Source organism: Aethalodelphis obliquidens, unplaced genomic scaffold (genome assembly GCF_003676395.1).
Source record: "Aethalodelphis obliquidens isolate GAN/ISIS:26980383/991018 unplaced genomic scaffold, ASM367639v1 scaffold61, whole genome shotgun sequence".
Taxonomy (NCBI): Eukaryota; Metazoa; Chordata; class Mammalia; order Artiodactyla; family Delphinidae; genus Aethalodelphis; species Aethalodelphis obliquidens.
In genome coordinates this window covers 4,966,112-4,982,390 of record NW_020838005.1, presented here as the reverse complement: position 1 = coordinate 4,982,390, position 16,279 = coordinate 4,966,112, and the positions used below count along the sequence as shown (strand labels likewise).

The following is a 16,279-nucleotide window of genomic DNA, read 5'->3' as shown; positions in this document are numbered from 1 at the left end:
TCTATTATAATTCTTTTTAGAAAGTTACTCCTACCCAGTCTTTTCCAAACTTCAAATTATTTTTATAGAAGCAGTTCTCTTTTCAAGCTATTTCATACTGGGCATCAGTCAGTAAGCCTCACAGAGGGAAGAGAGAAGAGTAGTTCATACAAAGAGTTAAACAGAAGTCTGTTACTTCTTTTATACAACATGAGTGTTCCTCAGATCAAATCCAGATGGTATCTACTCAGTAATTACCCTTCCAAGGAGAAACGGTGGGACAAGGGAATCAAATGTGTAACTTCTGGTTCTTCGTGGGCCAATGGCATAGAGGACAGACTCTACAGGATACTTACGCATCTATAGACCAGGGAGATTTGCATCCTGAAAAACTGTCAGAATCCACCGAGATGTACAAGATCGGCAAGTACATCTTAAGAAGGGAAACGTGTGAGGCTATCGGCGATAAGCTTCCTTTCAATTAAAATAAAAATCGCACTACAGGGACTTCCCTGGTGACGCAGTGGTTAAGAGTCCGCCTGCCAGTACAGGGGACACGGGTTCAAGCCCTGGTCCGCGAGATCCCACACGCCGCGGAGCAAATAAGCCCGTGCACCACAATAACTGAGCTGGCGCTCTAGAACCCGAGAGCCACAACTACTGAGCCCGCATCCTGCAACTCCTGAAGCCCGCGTGCCTAGAGCCCGTGCCCTGCAACAAAGGAAGCCACCGCAATGAGAGAAGCCCGCGCACCACAACGAAAGGTAGCCCCCGCTCACCGCAACTAGAGAAAGCCCGCACGCAGTAACGGAGACCCAACGCAGCCGAAAATCAATAAATTTTTTAAAAAGGCAAAATGTTATAAAATAAAAATCGCACTACACTAATCTGTTAGAAGTGCTGCTATCATGGTGAAGAGGAGGCTGCGCTGCACTAAAAGTCAGGAGCTCTGAGCTCCAGTCCAATTAGACCACCGTGAATAGCTCCGTGGTTTGTGTAAATTATTAAGTCCCTCTGAGCTCCCTCTTCCTTACCTGTCAAGTGAAGTGAATTAGTGCAGGATAATTACTAAGATCCTCTTTAATTCTATAACTCTACTATTTTTAAAAGAGGACCAATAAGCATATAAAAAAGAAAAGTAGTAGACATTACAGACTTTCCAGTAGCTTAGCGAATCAATCTAGATTCTAAAATCACCTACTACAATCACATCTCATTTTATTTTACAATTTAACAAATATTTATCAAGTGTCTACTCTGTGATGCTGGGGATATTTCAGAAAACAAGGGAAATATCTGCCTTCATGGACCTTATAGGCTGCTGAGGGATACAGACGATTTAATGAGCAATGACAATAAAATGCGATAATTGCTAAGGTGGAAAAAGACTATTCTTGTAGGAAGAGTGTGTACATAATGCAGTATGGAAGGATTTTCTCTGCCAAGAGTTTTTCTTTTCTTCTCTTTTCTTTTTTTTTTTTGGCCACACCTTGCGGCTTGCGGGATCTTAGTTCCCTGACCAGGGATCGAACCTGTGCCCCCTGCAGTGGAAGCACGGAGTCCTAACCACTGGACCGCCAGGGAATTCCTGGAAGGATTTTCTCAATACAGTTATATCTAATGTGAGACCTGAATGGATAAGAAGAGGCTCATTAGGTGGGGGGCCAGGAGGAAAATGGTCCAGATGGAAGGAGCACTGCATGAAAAAGGCAGAGCTAGGAGGGAGTTGGCTAGTCTGGCATGCATCTGTGGCTGAATTGCCTGAAATAAGGGATGATGTGAAAAGAGTAGGCAGGAGCTGTATCATACAAGGCCTTCCAGAACATAACAAGGAGTTTTGTCTTGAACTTCCTATCCATTGGGGGGCCATCACGTAACATTTTCGAAAGATTACCCTGGTTGTGATGTGGAGAACAGGTTGGAGGGCAGCAAGACCCAAGGAAGAAAATCACTGGGGGCTGCTGCAGGAATCGAGACAAAAGATGGTACCCTGAATTAAAACACTGGCAACGGGGATGCAGAGATACTTAGAAGACGGGACAGGACTTGGTGATTAAGATGTGTGGGAACAGAAGTCAAAAATGATTCCTAGACTTCCAGCTTCAGAAACTGGGTAGAAAATCTTCCATTGTGTTTCCTAAGAGGATTGGCTAGAAGCCTGGAGTTGCTGGCAGAAGTCTTGCCATCATTTAGAAAGAGGCCACCTTAGAATGGCGCCAACACAATGGAAAACAAAGCTAAGAGACAGAGGGTGAAGCTGTTTCTGACGTCCTTATGTTACATCTCTGGACCAGCTATCCCAGATCTACTACTGGACTTTGCAGGCATATGAATCAAAGAATTTCCCTTGTTGTGGTTTTTGGTGGTGGTGATGTTTCGGTTGGTTTTTAGTTTAATGTTTTATCTTTTTTATTTATTTAATTTTGGCTGCATTGGGTCTTCGTTGCTGTGCGTGGGCTTTCCCAAGTTGCGTTGCACGGGCTTCTCATTGCAGTGGCTTCTCTTGTTGCGGAGCACAGGCTCTAGGTGCGCGGGCTTCAGTAGTTGTGGCTTGCGGGCTCAGTAGTTGTGGCTCACTGGCTCAGTAGTTGTGGTGCATGGGTTTAGTTCCGCGGTATGTGGGATCTTCCCGGACCAAGGCTTGAACCCGTGTCCCCTGCATTGGCAGGCGGATTCTTAACCACTGCACCACCAGGGAAGTCCTGTTTAGTTCAATGTGAATTGGGGTCTGTCGCTTGGAACCAAAAGAATCCTGGGAAGAGAGGGGACAGTGGGAGTGGAGAGACCAGGGTAGAACCACCACTGAAGAAGCGACACAGGAAGATGAGCCCAATGAGAAAGACAGAGGAAAGGAGGAGCCCAGGAAACTGCAGTGCCAGCAGAAGGGTTTTCAGAGATGCATGTGGTCGGTAAAGCCAAATGCTCTAGAGAGATACGGCAGACAAGGACCAAGATACGGCAGACAAGGACCAAGATACGGCAGACAAGGACCAAGATACGGCAGACAAGGACCAAGATGTATGCGTTGGGTTTAGCCACAAGGCAGTAGTTGGTGGCCTTGGTGAGGACAGTGTCAGTCGAGGGGTGGTGGTACAAGCCAGACTGAAATGAGGTGAGGAAATAGAACAGAAACAATTCTAAGTCAAGGCACTGAGTTTGAAGGGAAGGGCTGTGGAGGGAAATGCTTTCAGATGGATGAGGAGGGAGAATGTGTAAAGGCTAACGAGGAGGATACAGGAGAGGGGACAGTCAGCTGGGGGAGTCCCTGAGGAGGAAGAAGGTCCAGAGCACAGGACAAAGCACAGACTTAAAGGTCGGCCCCAATTCAAGGGAAGGACACCTCTTCACTGGAAGCCGACAGAGAGAAGGATGCGGGCGGAATTAACTAGGCGTCCTGGCAGTGGCAGCAGGAACTCGATGATGCGACTGTCTGACAACCTCCATCTTCTCCAGAAAGTAGCAGGCGGGGCCCTTTGCTGAGGATGAGGTGAACAGAGGTGGAGGGGGCGGGGTTGGGGGTGGAAGGCTTAAAGAGAACGGAAGCCATCTGAAACTGTGCCGTGGCGAATCGGAGAGAGACTAGGAAAACACAGAATTGACTGGAAGCTAAGAGGGCCCACTGGATGACAGAAACCATTCCATAGTTTCCCCCAAATCTGGTACGTCGAGGAAAGGATGGAATCTGAAAGTAAATGTTTGATCACAATGAGGCAACTGATTTATAAATTATCTCTTTCATAAATTAAAAAATGTTAGTGTGTACTGGGATCGTTTTCATTACTGATCTAAAAGAGGAACTTTTACGTTTGCTGACAGGACACTCAGCTTTTCTGCAGAGTAAACTGCCAACCTGATGGAGATAAACCACAGGAAGATCTCACAAAATGTGACAGAATCCAGAGTGGCGGATAAGATTCAGAAGGCTGGAACGGGAAAACGAATCTGGGTCTAAAACACAAAACCAAACTCAAACTGTGCTCGTAAAATAAAGGTCTTGGGATCTCAGTGACCACCCAATTAAGAGATCAAAGTTACCAAAACAATGCTCTTTTTTTAAAACAATATTTTTCGTTTTTGAATGTTTATTTATTTATTTATTTTGGCTGTGCTGGGTCTTAGTTGCGGCACACAGAATCTTCACTGAGGCATGTTTAGCTGCGGCATGTGGGATCCTTAGTTGCAGCATGCGGACTCCTTAGTTGCAGCATGCATGTGGGATCTAGTTCCTCAACCAGGGATCAAACCCAGGACCCCCGCATTGGGAGTGCAGAGTCTACCCACTGGACCACCTGGGAAGTCCCCAGAACAATGCTCTTAAGAGCAGATACAACCCTTGGGTTGAACAAATACCAAATACCAAGAGGCCACTAGATAAGGTCCTTTCCAGTATCAAGACTGAAATTTCAGTTAAGAGTGATAAGAGCTCATGTGAGATAACTGTATTTGAAGACCTCATCTACTGATCACATTAGTCATCCATGTTTTCAACTTCTATCCTTATATTTAGTTTCATCCTCAACAAAGTTTTTGGACCATACTGTCGCAACCCCTCCTGAAATGTCTTTTCCAAATTACGATGTAGTCTTGTGATACCTATCTTCAGAGAGGTATGATGTAAACACTCTGAAGAGCATTTTCTTTTTGTCTTTCATAGTTGAGGGCATTTACTACTGAATTATTCAATATTCTTCATAAAGAAAAAGCAAACAGAAACAAACAAAAGAAAAACCCAGGTGGGAACTTTCCTATCCAAGGCCTTCATTGCCTGGGTTTTCATTTATCTGCCCCACTTCTTTTTTTTTTTTTTTTTTTTCTCCTGCAGTACGCGGGCCTCTCACCATTGCAGCCTCTCCCGTTGCGGAGCACAGGCTCCGGACGCGCGGGCTCAGCGGCCATGGCTCACGGGCCCAGCCGCTCTGTGGCATGTGGGATCTTCCTGGACTGGGGCACGAACCCGTGTCCCCTGCATCGGCAGGCGGACTCTCAACCACTGCGCCACCAGGGAAGCCCTATCTGCCTCACTTCTGACTTATCATTTCCAGGTTCTTAAGCTGGAAAGTTCATTCCTCCTGGCCCTTCAGAGTACTCTGATTCTCTCCTCAGCCTTCACACATCTAGGTTACCACGTGCCAGAAGCAAGGTGACGAGCTAAGATTACAACCTCATCCCTAACCTTGAAGGATTCACAGACTCAGTAAATGATGCCAATACAGAGTGACAGGAGCTGAGACAGGAGGCAGAGGGGGTGGAAAGGCGAACGTGATCATCTCCTCCAGAATGGGCAGAAAGGGTTAGGAGGGCCTCCTGCACGAGGCGACACTTCAGCAGAGTCTTGAAGGATGACGATTTCTCTGGGCAGCGAAGGTGAGGAAGAGTGGGAAGCAGAGGGAACAGCAGAGTATAAAAACCCACGAGGGGCTTCCCTGGTGGCTCAGTGGTTAAGAATCCGCCTGCCAATGCAGGGGACACAGGTTCAAGCCCTGGTCCTGGAAGATCCCACATGCTGCGGAGCAACTAAGCCCATGTGCCACAACTACTGAGCCTGCACTCTAGAGCCCGTGCTCCACAACTACTGAGCCAGTGCACCACAACTACTGAAACCTGCCACCATAGAGCCCATGCACCACAACTACTGAGCCCATGTGCTCTAGGGCCCACATGCCACAACTACTGAGCCCACACACCTAGAGCCCGTGCTCTGCCACAAGAGAAGACTCCACAATGAGAAGCCTGCGCACCGCAGCGAAGAGTAGCCCCCGCTCACTGCAACAAGAGAAAGCTCGCGTGCAGCGACAAAGACCCAATGCAGCCAAAAATAAATAAATTAAAATTAAAAAAAAAAAAAAACTCTTGAGACATGGAACAGGCTTACTTCTGGGGGGGCTGTAGGTTGCATAGCACAAGTAGAGTACAGGGTGTAGGGAGAGGTCGGAAGATGAGTCTAAGCAAGTGAGAAGGGACCAGACGAGACACTGCCTTGCTCAGGAGCAGTTAAGAAGTTTGAACTTTATCCTGGCTCAGGTGTGAACCAATCATTTTTTTCCTTGGCTTAGCCAAGATTAGAATTGTTGAAAGCAAGTTTTCGCTAAAGCACAAAGGGAAGAGCAAACAAATACAAAACAAAAAGCAAACAGTAAAAAGCATAAAAATGAACAGCTCACAGGTCCCAGATCTCTTAGCTGCTTCACAAAGTTCTAGCTCCAGATGAGAACTTGTACGCAGATGGCTCAGCCCAAGCCCTCTTTCTGTCCTCTACCCATCCATGTTGGCACTGAACAGCTTACCACTTGCTTTGTCCCTGGTGCAAACGTGAGGCCGATGGGGTGTCAAGATCAGCACAGGCCTTATTCAATTCTTGCTTCAAAGCTTAAACGCCTGTTGGACCACTTAGCTCTGGTTTCCTGCGAAGGGATCCTCTACCCCATGAGAACAATGCAAATGACCGAGCCCAACTGAGGGTTAGAGGTTTTCCTACTCAGGTGTCCAATTTAGCCCACTTCTCCAGGTTCTTCTAATGACTCATCCTTAGGTAACTTCCTGAAAGTGACTGTCCGGAATCCCACCACTACAGCAATCTTTTTTTTTTAAATAAATTTATTTTATTTATTTGTTGTTGGCTGCTTTGGTTCTTAGTTGTTGTGCGCGGGCTTTCTCTAGTTGTGGCGAGCGGGGGCTACTCTTCGTTGCGGTGCTCAGGCTTATTGCGGTGGCTTCTCTTGTTGCAGAGCATGGGCTCTAGGTGTGCAGGCTCAGTAGTTGTGGTGCACGGGCTTAGTTGCTCCGTGGCATGTGGGATCTTCTCGGACCACTGCTCAAACCTGTGTCCCCTGCGTTGGCAGGCGGATTCTGAACCACTGCGCCACCAGGGAAGCCCTGCTACAGCATTCTAACAAAAAATACTTCACACGTTCAGTTTTGCCTCCAGATGGTTTCCACCAAAGGTAAAACCCATTCGTCTGCATGACGTCTTCAGAGCTGACCTATAAAACGTTATCGAAGATGCTGTCCACAGCTTCAAAACTGTATTCAACAGAGCCCATGTGGTAAATCCTCCCCTGAGTTTAGTTCCAGGAAAAAAACTGTCTCCTCTAGAGCTGAATTTGTATACTTTATCTTGCCAGAGTAAGAAAATGATGTAACCCAACCTGTTTCCTTTTATACCATGGCTTCCAAGAAACTTAAAACCAAATCCCACGCCAAAATGTCTCATCTCAGATGCCTAGTAGGACCTACTTCCACTTCACTGCTATGACCATTTTTGTTTTATATTTTGAAAATAGCTAGAATAGACTGTGCGTCTCTTATACACCAAGCACCCTGCTTCTCCCGATGTGCCCTTCCTCCTCACGTCATTTCAAATCTAGTGCTTGTTTTACTAAACTACCCCAGTGCCTTATTTTTAAAGTTATGCTTTACCTCGCATCCTATACTTCATATCTCCTAGAAGCAGACAGGTCCAAATATTGTGGATTTTTTTAAAAGACTCTATTCACGGGGCTTCCCTGGTGGCGCAGTGGTTGGGAGTCCGCCTGCCGATGCAGGGGACACAGGTTCGTGCCCCGGTCCGGGAAGATCCCACATGCCGCGGAGCGGCTGGGCCCGTGAGCCATGGCCGCTGAGTCTGCACGTCCGGAGCCTGTGCTCCGCAACGGGAGAGGCCACAACAGTGAGAGGCCCGCGTACCGCAAAAAAAAAAAAAAAGATTCTATTCACATTTATGCACATAGTTGTGAACAGCCAACCAGGCTTTATCCTTAGAGGCACAGATGGGGAAGTCATTCCATAAAAGTTGGGCTTTTTCCAGATTGCACTGTCTTCCACATCACTCTCTTTTTTTGTACCACTGCTTGTCTCCATGTATTGCTCTTTTTGTCTGCCTTTTGGGGTTTCTGCTGTGGCTATCACCCTGACCCTCCACGCAGGCGTTAAGACTCCAGGCAGTACCATACTATATAAAGAAGACCCTAAAGACTCCATACAAAAACTACTAGATCTAATAAATGAATTCAGCAAAGTAGCAGGATACGAGGTTAACATTCAGAAATCGGTTGCGTTTCTTTACACTAACAATGAAATATCAAAAAGGGAATGTAAAACAACAATACCTTTTAAAATCACACCAAAAAAAAAAATACCTAGGAATAAACCTGACCAAGGAGGTTAAAGACATATATGCTGAGAACTATAAAACATTAATAAAGGAAATTAAAGAGGATTCAGAGAAATGGAAAGAAATACCATGTTCTTGGGTTGGAAGAATATTGGTATAATGGCAATACTACCCAAAGCAATCTACAGATTTAATGGGACCCCTATCAAATTACCCATGACATATTTCACAGAATTAGAACAAATAATCCAAAAATTTATATGGAGCCATAAAAGACCCAGAATTGCCAAAGCTATCCTGAGGGAAAAAAACAAAGCAGGAGGCGTAACTCTCCCAGACTTCAGACAAGTGACAGTAATCAAAAGTGTGGTATTAGTACAAAAACAGACACATGGATCAATGGAACAGAATGGAGAGCCCAGAAATAAACCCACACCCTACAGTCAATTAATCTTCGACAAAGAAGGCAAGAATATAACATGGGAAAAAGACAGTCTTTTCAGCAAGTGGTGCTGGGAAAGTTTGACAGCTGCACGTAAATCACTGATGTTAGAACACACCCTCACACCATACAAAAAAATAAACTAAAATGGCTTAAAGACTTAAACATAAGACATGACACCATAAAATTCTTAGAAGAGGGGCTTCCCTGGTGGCGCAGTGGTTCAGAGTCCACCTGCCGATGCATGGGACACGGGTTTGTGCCCCGGTCCGGGAAGATCCCACATGCCGCGGAGCGGCTGGGCCCGTGAGCCATGGCCGCTGAGCCTGCACATCCGGAGCCTGTGCTCGGCAACGGGAGAGGCCACAACAGTGAGAGGCCCGCGTACCGCAAAAAAAAAAAAAAAAAAAATTCTTATAAGAGAACATAGGCAAAATATTTTCTGACATAAATAGTACCAATGTTTTCTTAGGTCAGTCTCTCAAGGCAATAGAAATAAAAACAAAAATAAACAAATGGGACCTAATCAAACTTACAAGCTTTTGCACAGCAAAGGAAAACATAAAAAAAAACCAAAAAGCAAAAAAGCACAAAAAGACAACCTACAGAATGGGAGAAAATATTTGCAAATAATGTGACCGACAAGGGCTTAATTTCCAAAATATACTAAGAGCTCGTACAACTCAACAACAAAAATACAAACAACCCAATCGAAAAATGGGCAGAAGACTTTAACAGACATTTCTCCAAAGACATATAGATGGCCAGTAGGCACATGAAAAGATGCTCAACATCACTAATTATTAGAGAAATGCAAATCAAAACTACCATGAGGTACCACCTCACACTGGTCAGAATGGCATCACTAAAAAGCCTAAAAATAACAAATGCTGGAGAGGATGTAGAGAAAAGGGAACCCCTACACTGCTGGTGGGAATGCAAGTTGGTGCAGCCACTATGGAAAACAGTATGGAGGTTCCTCAGAAAACTAAAAATAGAATTACCATATGATCCAGCAATCCCACTCCTGGGCATATACCTAGACAAAATTATAATTCAAAAAGATACATGGGGCTTCCCTGGTGGCACAGTGGTTAAGAATCCGCCTGCCAATGCAGGGGACATGGGTTCAATCCCTAGTCCAGAAGGATCCCCCACGCCATGGAGCAACTAAGCCCATGCATCACAACTACTGAGCCTGCGCTCTAGAGCCTGCAAGCCACAACTACTAAGCCCAGGTGCCACACTATTGAAGCCTGTGCACCTAGAGCCTGTGCTCCGCAACAAGAGAAGCCACCACAATGAGAAGCCCGCACACCGCAACCAAGAGTAGCCCCCGCTCGCCACAACTAGAGAAAGCCCGCAAGCAGTAACAAAGACCCAATGCAGCCAAATATAAATAAATAAAATAAAATTTTTTTTTTTAATTAAAAAAAAGATACATGGGCTTCCCTGGTGGTGCAGTGGTTGGGAGTCCACCTGCCGATGCGGCGGGCGCAGGTTCGTGCCCCGATCCGGGAGGATCCCACGTGCTGCGGAGCGGCTGGGCTTGTGAGCCATGGCCCCTGGGCCTGAGCGTCCGGAGCCTGTGCTCCGCAGCGGGAGAGGCCGCAATGGTGAGAGGCCCCCACACAGCAAAAAAAAAGATACATGGACCCCAAAGTTCACAGCAGTACTATTCACAATAGCCAAGACATGGAAACAACCTAAATGTCCATAGACAGATGAATGAATAAAGAAGATATGGTACATATATACAATGGAATACTACTCAGCCATAAAAAAGAATGAAATAATGCCATTTGCAGCAACATGGATGGACCCAGAGATCATCACACTAAGTGAGGCCAGAAAGAGAAAGACAAATACCATATGATATCACTTATATGTGGAATCTAAAATATGGCACAAATGAACCTATCTATGAAACAGAAACACACTCACAGACATAGAGATCAGACTTGTGGTTGCCAGCGGGGGGGGGGGGCAGGAGAGGGATGGGTTGGGAGTTTGGGGTTAGTAGATGCAAACTATTACATTTAGAATGGATAAACAACAAGGTCCTACTGTATAGCACAGGGAACTATGTCCAATCTCCTGGGATAAACCATAATGGAAAAGAATATGAAAAAAGAATGTACACATGTGTATAAACTGAGTCACTTTGCTGTACAGCAGAAATTAGCACAACATTGTAAATCAACTATACTTCAATTTAAAAAAAAAAGACTCTAGGCAGTGCCCACACTTGGTCTATGCCAGGGGTGAGGTACATGAGCTGCACTCAATATTTCTGCACCTGCAGCCCCTGGACACACCTCATGGGACTCCTATAGCGCTTAGCAGCTTCTTCATTGGAATCACAACTCTCTTAGGCATTTGGTACCTCCCACTTTACCTCATATCATCTCCCTTCAACCCTACCCGTTCCCCCTATTGATCTTTCCAGGAATCAAGGAAGGTTTATATAACTTAGGACTTTATGTCCAAGGGAAACTGGCAGAGCATCTAGAATAAAGCTGGCAGATGGCTGTAACTAGACAGAAAAGTTGGAAACTGGAGAGGATATTTGGTACAACACAGGCCCTCAAATATTTGGTAATGAATGAATGAAATGAATGAATGAATGAACAAAATCCAACTTATCACCAGTTTCCCACCTTGATTACCTAGACAAAGCCAGCAACCAAATACCAGGTTCTAAGCACCCATGTTTCTTCAGCGATTGGAATCCTGTGAATTTGCTGCAGTAAGGCTGATAACAATGGAAAACTTGGTTTCTCTTTCTGCTTAAAAAGAAAGCCAGAGCACACCTCCTTCCGCCCAAAGAGCTTCCTTGTCACTACCAGGTGTGACGGTCTGGCAGAGGCCATGTTTTTGCTCTGAATTCTCCTTCTGCCTGAACTTGCTCAGTGACCCTGGGTAAGTCACTTGCTCTTTTTTGTTTTTGGAAAAATACACATAAAATTTACCGTTTTAGCCTTTTTAAAATGTATAGTTCAGAGTCATTAAATACATTCACATTGTTGTGCAACCATCACCGCCGTCCATCTCCAGAACTCTTTTCGTCTTTCCAAACTGAAACTCTCTACCCATTAAACAGCAACTTCCCATCCCCCTCTCCACCTGTCCTGGCAACCACCATTCTACTTCCCATCTCTGTGAATCTGACCATAAGTGGAATCATAAAGCATCTGCCCTTTTGTGACTGGCCTATTGCACTGAGCATTATGTCCTCAAAGTTCATCCATGTTGTAGCATGTGTCAGAATTTCCTTCCTTTTAAGGCTGAATAATACTTCATTGTATGTACAGACCACATTTCGTTTATCCATTCTTCTATCAGTGGACACCTGCGTTGTTTCCACCTTTTGACTACTGTGAATAATGTCATGAACACAAGCGTACAAGTATCTGAGTCCCGGCGTTCACTTTTTTTGGGTGTACACCCAGAAGGGGAATTGCAGGCTCAGGCAGTAATTCTCTGTTTGCTAGTTTGAGGAACTGCCACACTGTTTTGTTCCATGGGACTTTTAAATGCAGAGACAGAACTGCTTAAAGAGCCGGCCACTGCAGTCGTCTTGTCATGCTGACTCCTGAGAGATGTTTCGCGGGTGTAGACTTGCCCAGAAGGGTTGTCTTGCCTCATCTCTAGAGAAGCAGGATCCACCTGCTGTTTAGAGTAAGTCCGGTTTTAGACACAGGACCTGGGTCTGAGCCTGACCCTGCCTCAGGATCCACTTCTGTGAAGTAGGTCGATAATACTTAATTTTCAGGGTTTTTATAAAGGTCAGGGATCATGTACACAAAGCACCAGGTAAGCGCTTAGAAAATGAAGCTGTGACTATCACCCTACTGACTGCAAAGGGTGGTTCTGAAAACCAAACCACGCAACGGATGAGACAGCTGGAAAGGGTCATGCTTTCTACAAATGCTAAGCCCTCCTCATTTCCTTCCTAATCTCTGCTACGGTCTCCTAGCAGTTCTTCCTGCCTCCTGGCCTCTTAAGTCTATCCTCCACTCCAGCTTCAGAGTGAGCTTCCTAAAGCAGACAGGATCCTGTCCCTCCTGATAAGGCTTTCAGTGGCTCCCCTTACCCTCACCAGGCCTTCCTGTGTTCAGTCTACTTCTCAGATCTTGCCACTCTACCCCCATGATCTTCTTAATGCTTGTCCCCTCCACCTGGAGCACTCTTCCCCCAGTGTTGGCTAAAAGTGAGTCATCCTAGAATTACTAATTTCCGACATTTCCGGGCCTTTCCTGACTCCACCAGACTAGACTCGAGGCCCACGGCACCAGGAGCAATTATCTATCGCCGTCCCAAGTACACGCTTCATTACAACCATCTGTGGGTTGATTTCCCCAACGCGATCAGCTTCTTAACGTCAAGGGTTAGACGATACATCTTTGCATTTCCGGCCTTAGCACAGTGCTAGGATGTTTACTGAACAAATATATATATATATGAATAACAGGGTGGTGCTTTTATTATTGGAAAGTTGGAATAGTTCACGAGGTTAACTCCTGAGTTCATCAGGATAACTGTTTCTAAAGTCTCATATTACATGACTAGTATTAGAATAATTAGTATCATTATATAATGAAGAGTTTTTTTCAAAAACTGGCACCACAAAGGATGGGAGCCAAAAGGGAAATATTTCAAGGTACTTCCTCTATCCCTTCTCCCTCTAAAATAAGTGGGATGTTTTCAAATTGAGCTCCTCGGGTCTTCATGGTTCTTCTGAGAGATATTTTTGCTTCCTTGGCATCTGAGAAATAGCCTGACCTCTACGTGCATGGCCCTGATGGCACGACCCCTGATAAGAGATCATCCCTGAAGCTATTTTTCATCAGTGGGCTAAAGTAATGAGTCCAGTCTTGCACTTAGTAGGTGCTTGATAAATATCTGCCCAAGAACTGAGTTCCTCATGAGTTGCTTGTTTGCGCTAAATCCTGTGAACTCCAGTCTGTGGCTGGAGGTCAATTTCTTAATTTACCTCCTTCAGAAGCAAGAACAGTGCCAGCTGTTCCAGTTTTGAAGTAATCAAGGCATTGGAAGGTTGTAAAAGCAATGGGACAATTATTTAAATTGACCTAAAGTGCATATACAGTATTTACAGTTGATGTGGGAATCATCTGATCTGCTTATTTTTAGTGAGCCCATGAATTGGTATTTAAGTTTCATTATATGGGTGTCACTGTCTTTCCATATGAATCTCTTGAAGCTGAAGCCTTAATTGATGCTTGCAATCTACTGTGCAAGGTTATCTTTTTTTTTTTTTTTTGGCTGCGTTGGGTCTTCCCTGCTGTGCATGGGCTTTCCCTAGTTGCGAGCGGGGGCCACTCTTCGTTGTGGTGCATAGGTTTCTCATTGTGGTGGCCTCTCTCGTAGCCGAGCACCGGCTCTAGGCGTGCAGGCTTCAGTAGTTGTGGCACATGGGCCTAGCTGCCCTGTGGCATGTGGGATCTTCCTGAACCAGGGCTCGAACCCATGTCCCCTGCATTGGCAGGAGGATTCCCAACCACTGTGCCACCAGGGAAGCCCTGTTCAAGGTTATCTTTAACATGTTCTTAAACGGCTCCTTTTAAGCTTCAAACAGTGCCCTCTAGTTCTTATGCGTGCTGGTGATTATTAATGACTTTCTAGATTGTGGTTTTACCTTTGGGGTTTATTGCCACTAACTGAGGACCTTATGGTGCGAATCACTGATGAATACTAGCTAAGAAAATTTTTTTTCTTGCTTTTAATCTTTTAAAGATTTGTATCATTTTATGCACAAATACACAATGCTTTTAAATGAATATTAACGTTAGATGTAGAAAATACAAATATTTTCCAAATACAAAGTATTATACATAATGAGAAATTCATAATTTCATATTTGATGGAAAACAGACACTCCTGGGGGAAAGTACCCAGAGATGGGCTAAAGGATCATTAAGAATTTCTGCTTAACAAAGATTTAGAATCCTAACAACTCCTAGACTTACCTTCTTTCCTTGGGCATAGGCGAGATGATAACCGTTTGAAAGAATTTTCTTGTTTCTGATTGTTATCTCAAATCAAGAGGTGTGTCTAGCAAAAAAGGAACCTGTGCTCACAGCATTTTACATTTTGAAGGAAAAATAAAGGCAATTTAGTCGTCCAGACTTCTCAGAGGCAGAAATGTTTTAGAGCCAAGCTTCCCTGATTTCCCATCTTCTGCCTCTTGCACTGTCAGCTAATTTGTTAATTAGGATCACGTTCACCTGAAGAATATATCGTTTAGATGGTCTTCCTAGTCATAATCTTTATTACTAAACAACAAATGAAACTGCTTGGATTTCACAAGTAAAAGCTATCAACTGATATTTATTGGGTGAGGGTTTTAAAGAAAAATAAACCTTTAAAATGAAAACTTATTTTACATCGGAGCTAGGGATCAGAGGACTAAAGTGCTTTTCTGAGCCTTTACAAGTGGGCAAAGGTGGATTCACTTTAGAATCGCAAGTTTCAGATGAGGATTATTTCAGATTGGCATTTTTACCAAGGGGAGCTCTGGGGTAACAGGAAGTGAGACCGAATGGATGGAGCCATGCAGTGTGACCCAGAAAACAGGCTGAGGAGGACAGACCCCAACAAGCTTAAGCTATCCCAGGTGCCCGCATATTCCAGTGCCTTCTGTCTGCCTAACTTTATTTTTTGAAAAGCTCGAACTGTGGGATCCCCAAACTAGGGTCAGCTGGGTTGAGGCGCTCTGGAGTGGGGCGCTCAGGGACTGTTGGGAAGCACTGTCCTGGAGACTAGTTCTGGGGTGTAGAACTGGAGGACATCCACTGGCTTAGATCACAGGACAGCAACCTCCTGATGGCTCTAGGGTGGCGGAGGCGGGCATGTGACAGACGCCACTCACTGAGTACCTGAAACAGCGGGGACTCAGGACCCACACCCACCCCGAGAATTAGACCCCTATGGACATCTAACTTTTTAGGAGTTTTCACAAAGGCACACATTCTGAAGACAGGCAGCCCACACCCACACAAGTTCTCACGCATTCTAACCCCACCCCGGAGTTTTTGCATCCCTACACAAGACAGGAGGGATGAACCAAGAGCTTGAAATTACTCTGGCACAGACTCCCCAAATCAGGTTTCCCAAAGCCCAGCAGAGTCGGGGGGGGGCGGGGGGGACAGGGAGGATGGGACGGAAACAGAAGACTTTTGAAATAGATTCCTCCGAGCGAAACTGGTAGCTCCATCTCCAAATATTAGCAACGTTAAGACTTCTCCTGTTGGCACAACTAGGAAAAAAAAGACTTCACACACCCCCAAAAGGGATGGTCCGGGAGAGCACCCCTACCTTGCTACAGCGCCAGGTGGACAGGTCTCCGAGGCCGGGGAAGACACAACCTGATCCCGGGCGGCTGGCCGCAGGAGGGGCGCAGCTGCGAGTGAAGGCTGCCGGAGCTGCGGCCCTGGCCCCGCCCCTCGGACGCCCCGCCCCCATGACGCCCCGCCCCTCGGACGCCCGCAAACCCTCGGGGCTCGGCTGCCTTAGCCGCAGCTCGGCAACCTCCGGACCCGAGCGCCCGGTGCATTGTGGGACGCCGGAGCCCGCTGCTGAGGCTGCGCTGACCCCTGGCGGGCGCGTCCAAAAACCAGCCCAGGGCTGGCGGGGTGAGTCTGCGGGGACCCGCCGAGGGAGAGGCGGGGCCGGGCACTTCTGGGACAGCTGCGAGCTAGCATGGGTTACCTGTTGTTCACATCTCA

The 16,279-nt window shown here is 45.9% G+C and overlaps 1 protein-coding gene across 1 annotated transcript in view; it reads right to left on the bottom strand.

Moving 5' to 3' along the window:
• Window positions 1–15,891, bottom strand: part of EXTL3 (exostosin like glycosyltransferase 3) — a 120,157-nt gene extending 104,266 nt beyond the window's left edge. The window contains exon 1 of the mRNA XM_027088077.1: window positions 15,870–15,891. The gene's annotated coding sequence lies outside the window, so the exon portion shown is untranslated. The remainder of the gene's footprint in view (window positions 1–15,869) is intronic.
• Window positions 15,892–16,279: the final 388 nt, after the last annotated feature.